Source organism: Diachasmimorpha longicaudata, chromosome 1 (genome assembly GCF_034640455.1).
Source record: "Diachasmimorpha longicaudata isolate KC_UGA_2023 chromosome 1, iyDiaLong2, whole genome shotgun sequence".
NCBI classification, from domain to species: Eukaryota; Metazoa; Arthropoda; class Insecta; order Hymenoptera; family Braconidae; genus Diachasmimorpha; species Diachasmimorpha longicaudata.
In genome coordinates this window covers 8,872,239-8,889,935 of record NC_087225.1, presented here as the reverse complement: position 1 = coordinate 8,889,935, position 17,697 = coordinate 8,872,239, and the positions used below count along the sequence as shown (strand labels likewise).

Genomic DNA, 17,697 nt, shown 5'->3' with positions numbered 1-17,697 from the left:
GAAGCTGAAACACTAATACTGCCTTCCAAATTTAATTTCCCCTTCGACATTGAAGATTATAGTCTGTCTATTGTACTGCAAGGATGAATATTCTGTATGGAAATGAGACTCGTCTTCAGCCCATGAACGTGAGATTATCCGCCCTTTGGACCAGAATTACATTGGCACTGCAGTTTTGAATAAGAAATCAGGGGGACAGGCATCAGGAATACGAGGTAACGAGCAGTTGGAGAAGATGGATGACTAGAGTCAAACCAAAAGAAGACTGTGAAAGGAGGAAAAAAAAATCTTTGAGTGGATGAACTGAGAAATGGAGTGGTGAAAACTGCTAACGTGAAAAGCGCATGCATTAAGGGGATAAGATTTTCATTGCTGTTTCCCTGTCTTCCACTCAGACAGAGAGAAGTCGGGAAAATTCGGTCGACCTCCACATGACAAGGAACAGGGCATGATGAAGAAAATATTCCCCTGAATATTTTCCAAGCCTATAAATTTTTAAGGAAAACTTTTTTTTTTCAATTCTACTGAGACTTTTCAATGTCGAGATCAAGATTTGCGAATTTTTTTCAAAAGGCCCTCCAGAAATTTCACATAATTTTTCAGCAGTCCAGTCCAATCAGTCAGAATAATCATAGGAATACCCACTCGCACGTCTGAATTATTCAACTTCTTAATGAAAACCCAGGGCGAAGTCGTTGTCGCGACGTGAAAGGTTGAGTGTGAAGAAAAAAGTTGAGTGGAGTTCCGTTGGTGCTGCAGTTTTGAATAAGAAATTAGGCGGACAGACATCACAATTACGATGAGAGATGCGACGAGTACTCTTGTAACGTGTAACCAGGAGAAGATGGATGGTTAAGGTCAAAAGAAAAGATAGCTATGAAAGAAGAGAAAAGAAATCTTTGAGTGGATGAACTGGGAAATGGAGTGGTGAAAACTGTTAACGTGAAAAGCGCATGCATTAACGTAATAAGATTTTCATTCCAGCTTCTCGGTTCTTCAACCGGAAAGGGAGAAATGAGGAAAGGTGAGACAATTCGGTTAAGTTTCACACGAAAAGAAGTGAAGCTGAACCATCGGACATGGTACCACAATTTTTAACGAAATACTTCGTGAAATGTTGAGACTCTGTTACTCTCCCAGACTAGACAACATTTTCCAGAATTTTCCCGAGTTTTTACGGATTTTCGGAAGACAATTGGGTGCAAATTTTGAGTTTACATTTTGCTTTTTCATCGAATGAAATTTTCAATTACTTAAATATGCGTTAAATTATTCCCAGAGGTGGGAATTTTTCCAGATATTTTTAAACAGTATAAAAATGACTAAACAGTGTAACAATCAGTCGGAATGATCATGAGAATCCCCGCAGTGCACCTGAATTATTCAATTTTTCAATGAAAACCTGCGACAAAAGACGTCGTGACGTGGAAAGGTAACTACGATAAAAAAAATTTTACCCCCAGGGCTGACCCTTCACTTCTCTTTACCTGTGAGACCCTCTTGCGTACCTCTTTCTTCTCCATTTTCTTTCACTGCTAACGACCTTAGAACAGTATCTTTTCCCGCCTCATTTTCCCGAGGGTTACTTCTTCTCATTCGCACTCATTTCTCTCCAATTTATTGCAACTATTTCGTACACACGTCATTATCTCCTACGTCTCATTTTTCCGCAATCAAATTTATCTCGATAACGATGGGTTCATCGGGCCCATTGGGCTACCCTCACCTTCTAAAAACAAAGGATTATCCACCATTCAATATGAATTTTAATGACGGAAATTATTATGTAAAAGCTTTCAGTGATAGAATCAATAGTCAATTGATTTTTTTTTCATTAGATGAATTTTCTCACTGTTCTATTCATTTTATAGTGTAATTTGATAAAGAAAATTACAAGCACTAAAGCAAAAAAAAGTACACGTATTCATTAGCAGTGAATATAAACTCACTGAACAATAAATTAAATCTTCACGTGTTTCCAAAACGATCCCCGGGGTAATAACTCGCAATAATATTCAACGAGAGAATTATATGAGGCAACAAGTTTCGGGTCAAATACATAGAGCTTTCAGTGATTAATATCGCGGTAGTTTGAAACGAAGTTTCAAAATCTGCATTAATGGAAAAATCGTGGGCCGTTGAACCCAGATTTAGAGTTTCAAAAAAAAATATTCTCACATAATAATTACAGTAACAATTTCTCTGAACAATTTTCTCCATGTTCGGTTAATGGAACTAGCCCTCCATTGATTTAAACCCGTTTTGCCCCGTCTGTTTATCCTGTGACTGTCGCTGTTATTCCCATCGATCGAATCCTCAGGGAGGTCGTGCGTTTTTCCCCGAGGGAAAATGCTTACATCGTATTTAATAGAATTCATCTCCCCTCAATTTTCCAAGGCATTTTCCACTTTATCGTCAAGATCTACCCTCTCGAATTACTATTTTCCCTTTGATGATATGCTTACATTACCATGTCGTTTAAAAGTTACACTACTGGCTGAGTGATAAATCTTTGTGCGGGGACCGCAACGGAGTTTTATTCTATTTCTCCAGGGCATAACACGGAATAATGACTGAATTCTTCAAAAATTCCGTCTCGAGGAAAAATTTCTTCATAAAATTCTATGGCAGTATTTGTCGAAAGACATCGGGTTTTAAAAAGCCAACATTTAGTAAATAAATATCCTAAAGACAAAACCCACACCGCAAACGTTGTCGACTTTTTTGGACACTGATTTGGCGCTACAATTAGGAGCAATTTTTTCAGGCTACAAAGAACGTAATTAATGACCAAGCAATTATTGTTTTCTTGATCGATAACAGGAGAAGAGAGAAAAAGGGAATAAGTGAGAGTATAGTGAAGCTAATTATTTAAATGTTTTCGGGATAGCTATGGAGATGAACTTTTAGGTGGCATCCTGGAGTATACCGTAAGAACTGGATCATTCCCTCGATGTCAGAATTATCTTGGAATACCCGAGTAACCCGTTTAGCCCGAGTAAACAATGTTAAGCATGAACTGGAAACGTATAAAAAGGAGTGGGTGAGGTAGGAATACCTAAATAGCTACCCACAGTTAGTTAGTTGTACCCTCGAGGACGTACTGACGTCGACAAACTGAATTTTCGTCCCATAACGACTTACGGTTTAACTCTGATTTGTTAACACCGCAAATTCCCTATAGACATTAAATTGCGGTCCATCTCAGTTGGGATTGAACGTTGAAATTAAAAAGAAATACTTCAATTTTAGACGTGGAAAATTCAGTGGACAGTGAGGGATACTAATTTTTAAAATCTGTAAATTTGTTTGCAGAACAGATGCAAAAAAATGGCGAGGCATTTTCTCGTTAAGGTGCATTTAAATAACTAAATAGTAAATGGTTTGGGTCGATCTAGTTTCTAGCCAGCCACGTTTTCTTAGAAGGTCTTTGAGTGTGGCACTGAGCCCAAAATTTTCGTGATAAGCTTTTTGTTGAATAAATAAAGAAGTGGGGCTTTGAAATGTAAGCACATGGGGATATGAAAAATCGATGTAGCTTCACAAGCAAGATCCTCCACAATCGTTATTGAATTTTGCCCGCACGTTTACCCCTAATAGGAAAAGTGGAAATCATTTTGGAAGGAAGGAAATAATAACGCTCGTTAATGTAACCAATTTGCGGACGAAAATTGTTCGATACAGTGACTAGCGTCTCAACAGCGGTATGCTACCGTAAATCGCCTGCAATCTCTGGTTACCGTGGAGGAAATGTTGGCGTAATTATTTCCCCTTACATTAATTTCAACTGCACTTATTGCAGGTGCGGATCATTAGTAGAAATAAATTCAAAGTAAGGACAGTACTTTTCATTCTTCTTCGTCTGAGCTGGGCAAATACTTCCAAAAAAATTAAGTATTTTACTCTGTTGCGTGTCATTTCGCAGAAGCTTCAATTTTCGGTATTTCTTATCATTTTCCTTTCATTTCTCTTTTTCCCAAATTACCTGTCCCAGAAATTATTTTATTCAAAGAGAACGTATGTCTCCGCGTTCATAAATCCATAAATCAAAATCATATTCACTATTTTTAATCCTGAGTGCAGGTGCCCTCTTAATCGTTTTATTACGATATTTATATTTTCTCCAAATCTAGAAATAATTAATTAAGATTGATTTCATTATTCACCCCCTAACATACTCACTTCCTCATTTGAGACGTCTCCGTTTCTATTCTATTCTATTAACGAATCCAATTGGTAAAGGTTAAGGTCTATTGGGTCACATCAAACGTTAACTCGTTAATCATTAACAAACGCTTATTAGAGGGACATTGTTTGATTCAACTTCCGGTATTTTACCGAAACATTCCTTAACTACTAACAAATTTTCATTTGGTCATATTCAACCCTATAATTAGTTTATTGTTAACGAATGTCGTTCCGAATAATTGAATCCTATAAGTGGAACAAGGGTCAAAATAACTTCGCTGAAAGACTGTATATTTAACCTAAGAATATTAAGTAAAGTGGTGAATATTTTTAGGAAATTGATTCACAAGTTGTTTTCCCGATTTGTCCAACAAAAAAATTTAGGGAGAAAGTGGATAAACAATGCTTCATCCATTCACCATTTTTTCCATGACAGAAAAACGGAGGCTGTTATTTTATAACATTTACCCTCGCAGTGGGGGGCAGATTGTAAATTTTCCCGGATTGAAAATTTCAAAGGGACTTTGTTTTCAGTTGCGTTTTTGTTTTGTAAATAAAAATGGGGAAGGGGGAGCACTCTCGCCTGAGGCTACCCCTGGGATCGTCGATATTTCTTCCTCCTTATAATTTGCTCATTGTATGAAAACGGAGCATGATAATGGAGTGATGCCGGCTCATATATTCATGTTATTATTTCTTTACTGCAAAATACTCATGGGATAGTTTTAGAGATTTTTTTATCTATTAAAACATTGCAATGACTTTTAAAATTACACTTGGCGTACTGCGCCTAGTTAGAGTTTTCTCATTTGTTATTTTTCCCATAACGTCACATGAGTTTGTTTTTCTTTAGTTAGTCAACAAAATATTGTGATGACTTATAAAATGGCATATTGCCACTTCCCCATTATCGTACAGCACACAACTGACGGGGAGCGAAACAAAAACATTGAAAAGACAAGGAACTTTCGTTTAACATTAGTGCAATTCACACTAATACAACAGTATCGAAATGAAACGAAATACAAATAAAAATATTCATCCGGGTATTGAAAGGAAAATTTTATAAACTCGAAAACTTTATTGCCAGGAAGATCGAGATCCTGAATAACATGACATTTTCCTTTATCAACTTTCGTGTTATTTCTTCTATCGCTCCTGCCACCCCCAGCCATTTGCGACAGTGAAACCTGAGGCATTTGAGATGGGTATGACATGCGTTTGATAGGAGCTGCACAGATTGAGAAAACAACTGGGGAACAATAGAAATTCCCATGGAGTTGGAATTTTGTTCTCGTTATTTGCCTTGTATTTACATTTCAAATTCTTCGATGGAAAATATTCTAATAATCTCAGGGAGAAAAAGTCCCTCATTTTCGAGGAGTAGATTTTATGAAGTGTTTTATTTTCTTAAATGAGAATTTTCATATCACCGATGTGTTAATAGTAATGAAATACGTGGGCGAATCGGTGCACAGGACAATTAACTGGGATATCTGTACGTACATCCCCTCAACTGTCCATCCAAATGTAAGCTATTGTTTCTCGCAGTTTAAATTTTTGGGACACAAATACTTCACATGAATTTATGGACAAAGCTGTTGGAGAGATTTTGCATCTCTCGTATTTCTGCTTGTCAATATTTCATGGCGATAACCCAGGAGCTTTCAAACTCTCCTGCATATTCCAATCGTTTCGTTGAATGGGAACAAGTGGATCGGATGTTTAAAATTGCACAATAGGATTTTTTACGAAAATTAATCTTATTTGAACCCGATTAATTCAGAATTTCACCAATGAATGCATTATACGGGGATCGAGAGAGAATGTCCGGACTTTGGAAATATTACTGCAATATTTCAATACGATTTATCACCCATCGAGATTATTTAATTGAATTGCATCAATTTACGTAGTTAATCACACCAAATAAATCCATAAAATTACCTTAAAAAATAAAGAGCATTTTTTTTTAATTTAACATGGACATCTCTTTCTTCTTGACACTCGCCTAGATGTTTATTGTCAGGGCTTGAAATACCAATGTAGCTTGACAATGCTTGTTGATACATTGGACCATAGAATTTCAATACGCTAAGGTCGATGTATTTGTAGAATAATTTATCCGCAATCAGAAGCAATTAATTTTTAAAGTTATAAATGGAAAGTGGTCAAGTCTAGCTATCCATTGATTATTAAAATTATTTTTTTTTTAGTTATGTAACTACAAATTACTATCCTTTCTTCATTCATTCGATTTTTTCCTATTTAAGGAAAAGAATATTATATTTTTCATTCATTGAGTTTTTCTCCGATCAAATTATTAACAAAATTGACGTTGTGAATGCAATTAGATAATCGATATTTCGGCTATAAGTATATGTATGTAAAAAACGGAGCACTAGAGGTTGCCACATCCTCATGTATAACAGGCGTATCGTATAATAGAGACAGGACGACTATTCAAGCGAAAAAAGTACAGCCATTTCCCTGCTTCAAGGAATGCATCCCCTCGGGACCTGTCTCCTGTGCGTGACACCCCACACATAGGGGGGTGGGGGGCACTCCCTTTCCTCGGACATGTCCGGAAAACTGCGGAGATCGACTGTCCAAATTTCGAGTGTTTTGTGTGCATATTATTTCCCCGAAACCAACGCGGAAATTCAGCCCAGTCAAGGGAAACTAGTATTTGCTCCACGTCTTGTTGTTGATGTATTAAATCTGCCCCGTGGGGGAAATTAGACCCATAGCATTCTTAAGTCCACACTGGGGACCATCCATTAGCAATTCTGCTGATTCAAGGTCGCATCTTAAGGTGATAATTCCTTCTTGCGTTTCCTCATGCTTTTTATGATGTCGTGTTGGCTAATGAAGAAAAAACTGAGCTTCAAACTTCTATCGCAGAAGGCAGGAGGTTTTTAATGCGCTAAAAAACGTCTTAATAAAACTAAAAGTTGCTCAATTTGCTGGCATCGAATGCACGTTTTGTATCATGGTAAGAAATTTTTAGAAAAAATTTAAAAAATTGGAAATTGAACGATTGCAATGCTTCGATTTTGAAGATAATATTTTATATCGGCATTTTTAATTCAAAGAAGCATGAGTGGTGTGTGTAAGTATAGATTCTACGCCACTTGCCGAGGGAATAGCACATCCCCAAGGGGGTGATAAGTCGGAAGAAATTGTTCCGTGCTGCAGATTCAAATTCAATCTATATTGAAATAGTGGAATCCCATGGGGTACAGAGCAACCCCTATTAACAGCTGATTTTGTTTTTTTTTAAACATAATTTTATGCAATATCTTGTGCTACGTTTAACAACCCAATTAATTAAAAAGTTGTTGGCCTATTATGCCCCGGAAAAAGTCGCGGTCACTTCGCCCACCCCCACCAATGAGCTAAAGTTGTAGAGCAAGCCGAGTGCGCGGGTTTATCGCTAAATTTGATTTTAATAACCGCGAAACGTTACAAAATGAGAAAAAATATTCCGCATAAATTTATGAGGCCATTACCCAGGACTTTAGAAGTTTGCACAGAACTCTCTGTGGATTAAGAGTTGATTACTCAGTTTAATTTGATCGGATAGCATTCTAGCGATGTAGCCAGAAAGCCTTCGAATAAAATCTCGTGAACCACCTGAACGAAACTTTCGTCTCTGCGTTTCCATCAGCATTGATGATTCGTGAAGAAAGTATTTTCAGTGATATCATCGTTACTATTCCTTGATCAATTTCCAAGGCTTGAGAAAACGATCAGCTTTCCACAATGGGGCTCATTCCATTGATATCGACCATAACTAGCAATCGGGAAAGCTAAAATTGCACTTCTGCCACTTCCATCTTATTCTACAAGTGGCACCTCAGTTACCCATCGACGAAAACAATTCTACAAAGTGTCACGAAACTGGACAATATTTATCTACAGTCACTCCTGTGTATTTCTCCAAGTATTCTGCGCTTGAGAGGCAGCCCAATGCACTCAACTATATCTCTGAGTACTAAAAAATTCGTTGGCGGAGGAAAGTATAAAAACTTTTATCGTAATAGAGTGATTGGGGTTGCGTGAAAACGTCGGGTCCTCGCGTAAGAGAAAATTCACGTAATACCGCGTAATGGGAATAGGAAAATGCGAATAACCAAACCCCTCATAGACGTGAATATTTTTATCTGTTCGTTTTTCGTGTCCATCATGATTAACTCATTCGACTAAACAGTCCCATCAACGTGAAAAAAATTAACGTCGACAGAATTTAACTCTTGATTTTCTCTTTTGATGGAGATTTTTTTTTCCACCCCCTGGGCATCTGAAGGCCTGAATTAAGTTCGAGCGGTTAGCGAGTGCCGTTCAATTACCGTCAGATTAGCGGGGTCGGTTAGCAGCGAGAGAAAACTCATCTGCTTATTGTGATTACAGGTTAACAGCTTGGAAATTATATTTTCATGCCTCCCCCCCTTTCGCTCTCCCAGTCGGTGCGAGCTTCTACACGAGTCTTTATACTTTATTTTTTATAATCAAATGGACCCTCAAACTGTATAGGTTTGGGATAATGGAGAGAAAGCTCACAGGGGCGATGACTTTTTTCCAATGAGAGTGAAGAGCGAAAATAAAAATACGGATTTGCGTCAGTTGGGAATTTTTATAGCCTCGGGAGTATTTGGTAACGACGGGTTTCTCCACTGTGTACATAAGGGACGCAGTATTTGAGCAACTGCTCGTTCACAAAAGCTAGAGAGACACACCGAAATCCAACAAATTTATAATGATACACACGGGAATATGAAGTGTTTCGATTTCCGCGGCCTTTCTACGACCCGCTGAACTCTATTAATCCGGCGGAAGGAGAACAACTAGTGAGGAAAACCGAAACAAAATAGTTAAGTAAATCTGATCGATTGAAAATTTTCCCGTACAACACGAGGGGCCATTTATTCATGAGAGCACTGTCTCACCTAGGAATAAAATCATATAAAATCACGTGAAATTCGGAAGTCGCCCTAAAATCTGATAATCATATCGATCAGGCCACTGTGATTGAGATTAATTGATACTAGTTGGTGGAAAAGAGGCCTACGTGTCTTCTAATGGTGTTGAGTCACTGTCAATATTGGGATAATGAACAATACCGAAAAACAACTTGCCCCCAAAGAAGATTGCCACTTTTGTTTAAATTTGATCAACTGCCTGTTCACAAAAGTGCCGTATGTTTCCCGTAATGTACGTGCAGAAAGTCATGCCCTCCACGATCTTTGGGCACCTCTGTGAGCCCTTTCCGCCCGAATCAGAAGTTACCAGATGCAGTCATCATAATAATTTTTCAACTTCGATTGAATAATATTTTAAAAAACAATTTAAATCGACTAGACTCATTTGACGCGGGATATTCAAAGAGATTTCCACAGTTCGAATTCTTCAAAAATAAAATTTGTTTGGACTTGACATTATCTACATAAAAAAATGACTGAATTTAATCTATTTATCAGCAGATAAGTAAATTGAAATATTGTTGTAGACACACGTGCGAATACACACATGAGGATTTCTCGTACCATGACTTGATCTAACTTAAAAAACCCGGAACATAAATTTGAACGGTACAAAACATCCTCTCATAAACCAAATGGTCAATGTATAAGTGGAAAAGCGGATGCTGTATTTTTTTTTTTTAACACAAGAGATTTATTCAATTACTGATGAAATGGAATCCTATTTTCCTCGAATAACTCTCTTTCTTCTCTTCGCAATGAGAGCCAGGTGAGCTCAATGGATGAATCTACATCGGAGTTGTGAATATTAAAAAAAATATAAAGATTCCACTTTGCCCCCCGTTTTTCCATTAACCTATCTGAAGTCTGGAATATTAATTTAAACGATAAGAAGAGAGAAATGAAATTTCGGAAATAATTCCTCCCAAAGTAATAATAATAAATGATCCACCCGCGGGAATAATCCACGTGAACACAGAGTCGACATAAAAAATACTAAGGGACGAGGGGGCGCAATGGACACTATATTTTCTGTAATGGCAAAGATTTATTTAAGTGCTGATGAAATGCAATGTTAAAAAACACTCTTATTTACAATCAGACATGCTATTCCAGTTGGATTATGCTCACTGTGTACAACGGGAAGAAAAAATCAGGGAAACCATCTCGTCCTCTTTGATTCGATACTGTCGGAACACAATGCAGGTCTAGGTCTACACCCAGTGCCTTCGGCGTTATCGCAACTAATAATGATTTTGTGGCAAAATACATCACCCCCACAAATCGCTAATTCTCTCCCCCCTTCCCCTTTCGCCCCCTTCCTTCCACGGAAGTCAACATCAAAATGTTATACTATAATTTGTTAGACGAATCGAACGGTTTGGTTTCACGAAAGGTATGGCTTCTTAACTATTACCTCGATTGGTTAATAGTTAACCAAACATGGTAACACTTAAGAGGCCTCATTTGATATAACTGGATCGTTCCACCACTTTTAGCAGTGTAAAATTAATTTTCTAATATTTTATTAATTATGGTTTTCATCTAATTAAAACTTGGCCCTCGCATTCTTTTATGTCTTGAGGAAATTTCTAAATTACCTCAATTTTTTTCTAATTTAATACTGAATATTCAGATGCAAAGATCTTTATTGAAAATTCACGTAAGTTGGGAGCTTATGGTTTCCCTGCAGGAAATTGAGAACTATTCTGTTTGCGATAAAATTGAATTTTTTATATTTTATTTGTAATCAATAAAATAAAATGAAAGTGATAAAATTGAAGCAAATAACTCGACGTACAAACCGTTCATGAAATTTCAGGACAATTGCTAACGGTGTGTCTATCAGTACAGAAATATCATTGTTTTCTCAGTAATGAATGGAATATTTGTATCATCACGAATTATTCTTAAATCCCTATATGAAAATTATTTCAATAAAAAATATTCCATTACGTATTTAGTCCCTGTATTTCATTTTCATTTCGTTTGTGATGAAAAACAATGAGCAAGCATCAAGATAAATACTTCCCCTTCTATACACAAAGTCCCATAAATTTGAATTGTCCCGGCAACAAAGGCATGATACAAAACACTAAGAACAATGGATACAATTGTATGTGTACAGTGGTATCCCTTGAAGCTCGGAAACGTCCTTCAAATCAATATGAAACTTCACTGGGAAATTGCGCGCTGACGGCGATGGGGAGAATTTGAAGATCACACGTGGGTTTAGGGGATGTGTCAAAGTGCATCGAGTGCTCTGAAAATATCCCCCATAAATAACTCACGTTATCCGACAACAGTACCATGCCGTCGACGTATGGTTCACCCCTTATGTCACCTGGCGTTTTATTGGCGAATGATTTATGACCATCTGAGCATCGATGCAGCATCATATTCTCGGCTATTTTTTCCAACAACTTTGACCAGAGTGCATTCCATATGCCGAGGATGTTCGAGGTTTATTGAAAAGTTGGGACGATGGGAGAAAATTGAAATAGGCAACATTTACGGTATCCACTTGAGATCTCCTGCAGTGCAATGGGTGCACAAAGCTACATGGTGAATAAAAATGGCCTAGAAAATTGGAACCCAATTTCCAATACGAAAGGAAACGACAAAATAAAAAGTTATTCAATGATATAATAACTGTTTATGCAGGACATTATACTTTCTGATGTCACTGAGGGTTAAAACATTAGTTTTGAAATGTCCACTAACAAAATTTTTTCAAATAAAAAATTGAAACTTTTGCGAGAAAAATTTTTTCGAAACAGCTCTAGCACAAGTGATGGAAAAACGCCTTTCAATATGAAAAATTTTGTTTTCAAATTTCTTGGGCGCTGGTGAGTGGACAGAATATTCAGAATTTTTCTCAAAAGTTCCACCCCTCATGCGCTGAAAATCTAGGAAATCTACTTCGCTCAACAATCACCAAAGTTAATTTATAATTTGGTAGAATGCAAATTCAAGCGAATTTTGTATAGTGTATACTCATCATAAGATCTTCGTAAGGAAGTTCATGGGACATGAACCCTCGCCGTCAGTTCTTAAATGAAGCGAGTACAATGGAACAAGAATGAGGGGTAAATAGGATAGAACAAAAATAACGGAAATCAGGAGCACTCTGGTGCGAGCAGAAGACGTCGTAAAAGCCTCGGTATTATGTCCTGCGAAATTTCTGTTTTCTTTTCTACTCAGCACCTCAGGTCGAATGACAGTTTCTTTTATCTCGGCTGACGTAAAACCGTGCAATTCTGGGGCAAATTGAGATACACCCGGTTTGATGATATACTTCTGGTGTTGCCAGGATCGGGAGGGGGGGGGATACAATCTGTTATGACTGTACCAGGGGAAAATACAAATGAAGGGGCTTGAGGGTATTAAAGGAACTCCGCGAAATTAAATAAAACTTGAAAATTCTACGATTACTTTGTGCTCCATGAATATTTCATTTAGAATTGCGTAGATATGCTCGCAGCAAATACAGTAACTTTATGCAAGTTATTTTGAAATAAATGATTAAAAGTGACTGATAAATAAATTATTATTTCATAAAGTTGAAAAATACCACCGACTATTTTGCCTCGATTGATCTCGCTTGGGCGTAAATTGCCTTCAAGTAAAAACATTTTTGTGGTCATGAAAAATAAGAGAGTCGCTTTAGAAAAATATCTGGTGGGGAAAACTGGCTTACGCCCCTGAATAAAAAGAATATTCATTTGTTGAAATAGCTCGAGTACACGAAGATCAGGCTAAATACCTGGGATCTGGGAATTTTCGTAGTTCGCTTTTTTCCGTGACACGAATATGATCCCAGTTCATCCCTGAAAAAATCTACTTTGGGACTCCCTGTGCACCGAGAAAAATATCTTGCATCTTGCAGTTATGTCACAAAAACTCTAGAATTATTACATTCTTCGTTCCAACACGCAATAAAAACTTTCTCATGAATTACAATATGAAATTTTATCAGTTGTTTCCGAGGAATGAACAATACGAGAAAAGGTTTGCATACCAATTTCTACCCCCACAAATGCTTGAATTCTTTTTCATACTTAGGATATATTATTCCACTTTGGGGACTAAAGTGGATTTAAAAAGTTAAATACGTTATTACTGCTGTTCCTATGTTTTCATCATAACTGCTCTACTTCTTACGCTTCTCTTGGCGACTTTGAGAAAACTTTAGTCGCGAAGGTATAGGGAAGTTCTTTTAGTATTCGATGAATACCAGTGACTTGTACAGTTTCTGTTCAGATGCACTTCGACCACCTGAATTGCGATGAACATCTGGAGAGCTTTGAGCTCGGTGATCCAAACTCATACAAGGATGATGTGTATTCGGGTATACTCGTCATTCAAAGAAATTGCTCGGGCGGTTTCTTTATCTCTTCGTATTCTCCTCATTCACCCCTCGATGGAAACTCTTAGTGAATGGTTTGAACGAAAGGGTCTCTGAGGTGAAGTGAAAATGTGAAGTGAAGTAAAAAAGAAATTTCCAGTGAAAATGGACAAGAAATCACGAATGACAGATAAATTTCCGATTTTAGTTTCTTCGTAAATGCATTGGGAAAATTAGTCTCTGCAGGACATCTTAATTGACAACATCAAACTTCATTTGCTATCAAAATATTTTAGAACAAGTTAATCGCCTATTTGAGGATATCTCAGTACTTTCAGTACAAGAAGAGAAAAGTTCAAGGAAAATTATTCAAAAAGTTTGGTAATTCCGAAACGAAGTGCCACTCCGGAAAAAATTACCAAATGAACATGAATTTTTACATGACACCGGAAAATTTAGTCTATTTCATAAAAATCCAGGGACTTTGATATGATTGTTCTTTAACGGTCTGTAAAAATTAAAGTTTGTTGGACAACTTTTTCTAGATATAGAAAAACTACAGTTTTATTCTAGTTTCTTTTCTCAATGATTTACAAAATTTAAGTTTTCTCATCAATAGTCAATGTCATATCGAAAAAAATTAGATTATCCGGAGGTTTAAATCATTACAATTATTAACATCTAAATAAGAAATTTTCATAGTAATAATTGATGCGTGAAAAATGTCATTTAAATAACGCACAATATTTAGGATTTTTTAAAAATTATTTCTATCGTATTTATAGTCAGTAATTTCAGGATTGAAAATACTTGACTGTGAGTGCAGTGTGTACTAAATTATGAACGATGTATGTCCTCCAGATATTAGAACACTTTTAAACACAGGCAACTTTCAAAGACCTTTTTTTTCACCGTGAAAAACTCGCTCCTTCATCAGTATATGAGAAATTAAAGAAGCAAGTAATTATGAGAAAAATCGCGACATAAAATGTCTCCTAATTATTCTCCCGAAGAAAAGAGCAGAATTAGCTCCAGCCTGTTGAGAACCATGTGATGCAGAAATGCAAAGAAAAATATAACGAAGGAGTGCCGGAGAATAAACATTGCTGAGTGATAAAGGATATTGCAAACTTCTCGGGAGTATCCTCAAAGGGCACTTGACACGAATAACAAGGTATAACGACTATTAAAAGACGGCCGACATCACTTGGTAACTCAAGTGATGTCGCATTTTACAGCCATTTCTCACTCCCCTCGGTCAACAAAAAATCTAATAAATTCGATTGACATTAACGATGATTGAAGTGATCCACTCATCGACACGAATAATCTGCATAAAGAGGAAAATAATCAGGGTGAAAATACTAATAAATTTTTCTCCGGTTTCGCCTGTACGTTGACAGAAGAAGTACTCAAAGGGTCTCCCTATTTTTACAGAGAAAATTGGTTAAACAACTAAATGCATAAAATTCGGTAAGATTTTTTCCATTTCATTTGCCAGGAGATGTCAATGGAAAATTTTCAACATTGTCTCCGGTTCTTTCTGTCATTAGTCTCTATAAATTTGTTTCCATGTAATACACCGAGATGGATAATTCCATCAGGTGAAAATGAAAGAAATGACCTCGTCCTCTTGTATTATCTGTCTCCTTACACTGCTCTAAAGGAAGGAAAAATCCACCTGGCGTAATCAATTCTCCCTCTAATGCCTATTCGCCATGTAAATTGATCGCTCAACCTGGCCGACTTGAATTCCAAAGGAAAAAGGTTGGTAGTCCCATGCACTTTTTTTTATATCAAAAGAAACGAGCCCGGGATAGAGACAATAGCACCTGCAGTGTGAATTCACTCCAATCGGCATAAAATGCGGGTCTCGAGAATGTGCGACATAACTGACGTCATGTCGCCGAGATATACCTGAGGGTGACACGCGAATGTGACGACACAGAGGGTTGCATTTCTCCTCCTGGTTCACCCTTCCCCTCACCACCCCCTCACAGCATTTTTTTATTTTTCCGTTGGAGGGAAGAAAAATGGAAAGAGCAACTTCTTTTATCTACGACATGCAGGAGAGGGCACTCTGCAATGATCAAAGGGAATCTAGACATTTGCGCTCTAGGATTTCGCAATTATTGCTAATCGTTTTTTTAATGACGAAAGGGAGAGGGAATTATTAATTACGGAGAATTTAAATTGAAGTGCTTCTTGATTATGACTATTCTGGGAGGAACGTCGTGATATTTATTTTTATTTTATTGTGAGAAAAATGTTTTGAAATTTATTTTTCAACGGAAAGATTCAGTGAGAGGAAATCATTTAATGAATTTCAATAATTCGTCGGTGAAATACGAACTGACTGACTACAACAAAAATTCGTAAAATTCAATTATTTCTGCCTAAACTTCTTTAAATATCGATATTGCGGCGAACAGTTCCGGCGAAACATCCTGAAGGATCAATATGCAATAGAATTAAAAATTTTCAAACATAAATTCAAAGAGTTTATGCTCTCCACGCTGGCAAATCGCAGATTACACAATCTGAAATTTTTAACTGATAACCGTCAATGTAAATGCGGATTAAATACTTTCACAATAGTTTGTTCAGTTCAATAGAGGCAAAATGTTCCTGTTATTTTAGAATTACCGCTTGATTGGCTTAAAGAGTAAAATCGAGGGCCACGAGAGCCGCCTCATCGATCAGTTTCGATGGGCTATAGTTACCGTAGCCTGTTGCTCACCACGAAAACCCCTCATCCAGATTTTAAAGGCCAGCCCAGAACCAGAACCTTCATTCAGTATGAAATTTCTCGTGATGGTAATGGCGGTTTGTAACTACACTTCTCCGACAACTTTCATTATGCTCATCATTGCCAAATGAATTGAAAGTGTCTCGAGAAATAAACATATTCGTGAATTAGATTGTTTAATGAGATTCTGCACATGACGAGAAAATAGAGCATAAACAAATATTAAAAAATTTGAAAAATTGAATTTTAAAATATAATCTGTGAACGAGCACTTATTTAGTGAAATGTTTAAAAAAATTCGTTTGCAAAGGCACCGGGCCACATATATTTCAATAACAATTGACATTGTTCAAAGGACCTTTGCTAAACAGAAACTGACGGTCCGAAAATATTCGCGCGAATCACGCGCTTTTTTCTAGTTTATTCAACTCCAATAAATGATAATTTTGTAAAATTGTTTATAATTTGATTCTATCAGATATTGTTATCTTCATTTATTAGGTAGGAAGATAAAAAAATTTAATAACTCATGAAAGTGCATTGAAATAAATAATTTAGTTTTTTTCTTGGAAACTCATAGGGGGTAACTTGGGCACGGTATTGTCTCGTGATATGAGATTGACGCACAATATCCCAAGAATCGGTGATTTGTCGGGGAAAGGCTATAGATCATCATCGGCGCTGATAAATTTCTGAGGAAACTACACGCGCGAGTTGGAGTGGGGTGGGATTAGATCAAATCAAAGACTGTTATCCTTCGAAATCACCCCATTTCTATTGAATCAATACAATTTACGTGTGAAGGACCACCTTTCCTGGGATAAATCGTCTGATTGTGTACATAATTACAAATCATGTAAGACAGATGACCTCATATTTTTTAATAATAAAAATATTATTAATCAACTCTTCATCACGTGGACGCAACAGATATTCTAGTACATATGCGACAGTAGTTAATGGAATTTTTATAGGTAAAAAATATGTCAATCAATTTTCGTTTCATTAGAGAATGTATAATTAACTATAAATTGCTCCGATACTCATTGCGAATACAAAGAAAACAAAATTAATGAGAGAGAAATTTGTAAAAAATTCTATTAACAAAAAATTTATGTTGCATCAGAACATTTTTTAATATATTTTACGATAATGAAAAAACTTGAAAATATGAATAATTTGTTTTCTCATTACCTTACACAGCCTGAAAAATTTGCCGGAGTCCGCTCAAAATCTCGTTGACACTCGAGAAAAAATGGGTTTTCCTCTCAAGTGAATTTTTTTTTTTATAAAAAAGAATTTACTTTTCTTTCTTCTTATTCTGGTTTTTCTACAACTCAACAATGTGATAAAATACTGGAGATTTCCGATATTTGAATGGCTCAGCGCTCCTTTGCTTCGCAAGTAGTGCGTGTACAAGTCTAGTCCGA

The 17,697-nt window shown here is 36.6% G+C and overlaps 1 protein-coding gene across 2 annotated transcripts in view; it reads right to left on the bottom strand.

Moving 5' to 3' along the window:
* The window catches only part of LOC135168786 (tachykinins), a 41,806-nt gene extending 24,109 nt beyond the window's left edge, over positions 1-17,697 (bottom strand). For both annotated transcript variants that reach the window (XM_064133310.1, XM_064133318.1), the window contains exon 1: positions 17,462-17,697. The gene's annotated coding sequence lies outside the window, so the exon portion shown is untranslated. The remainder of the gene's footprint in view (positions 1-17,461) is intronic.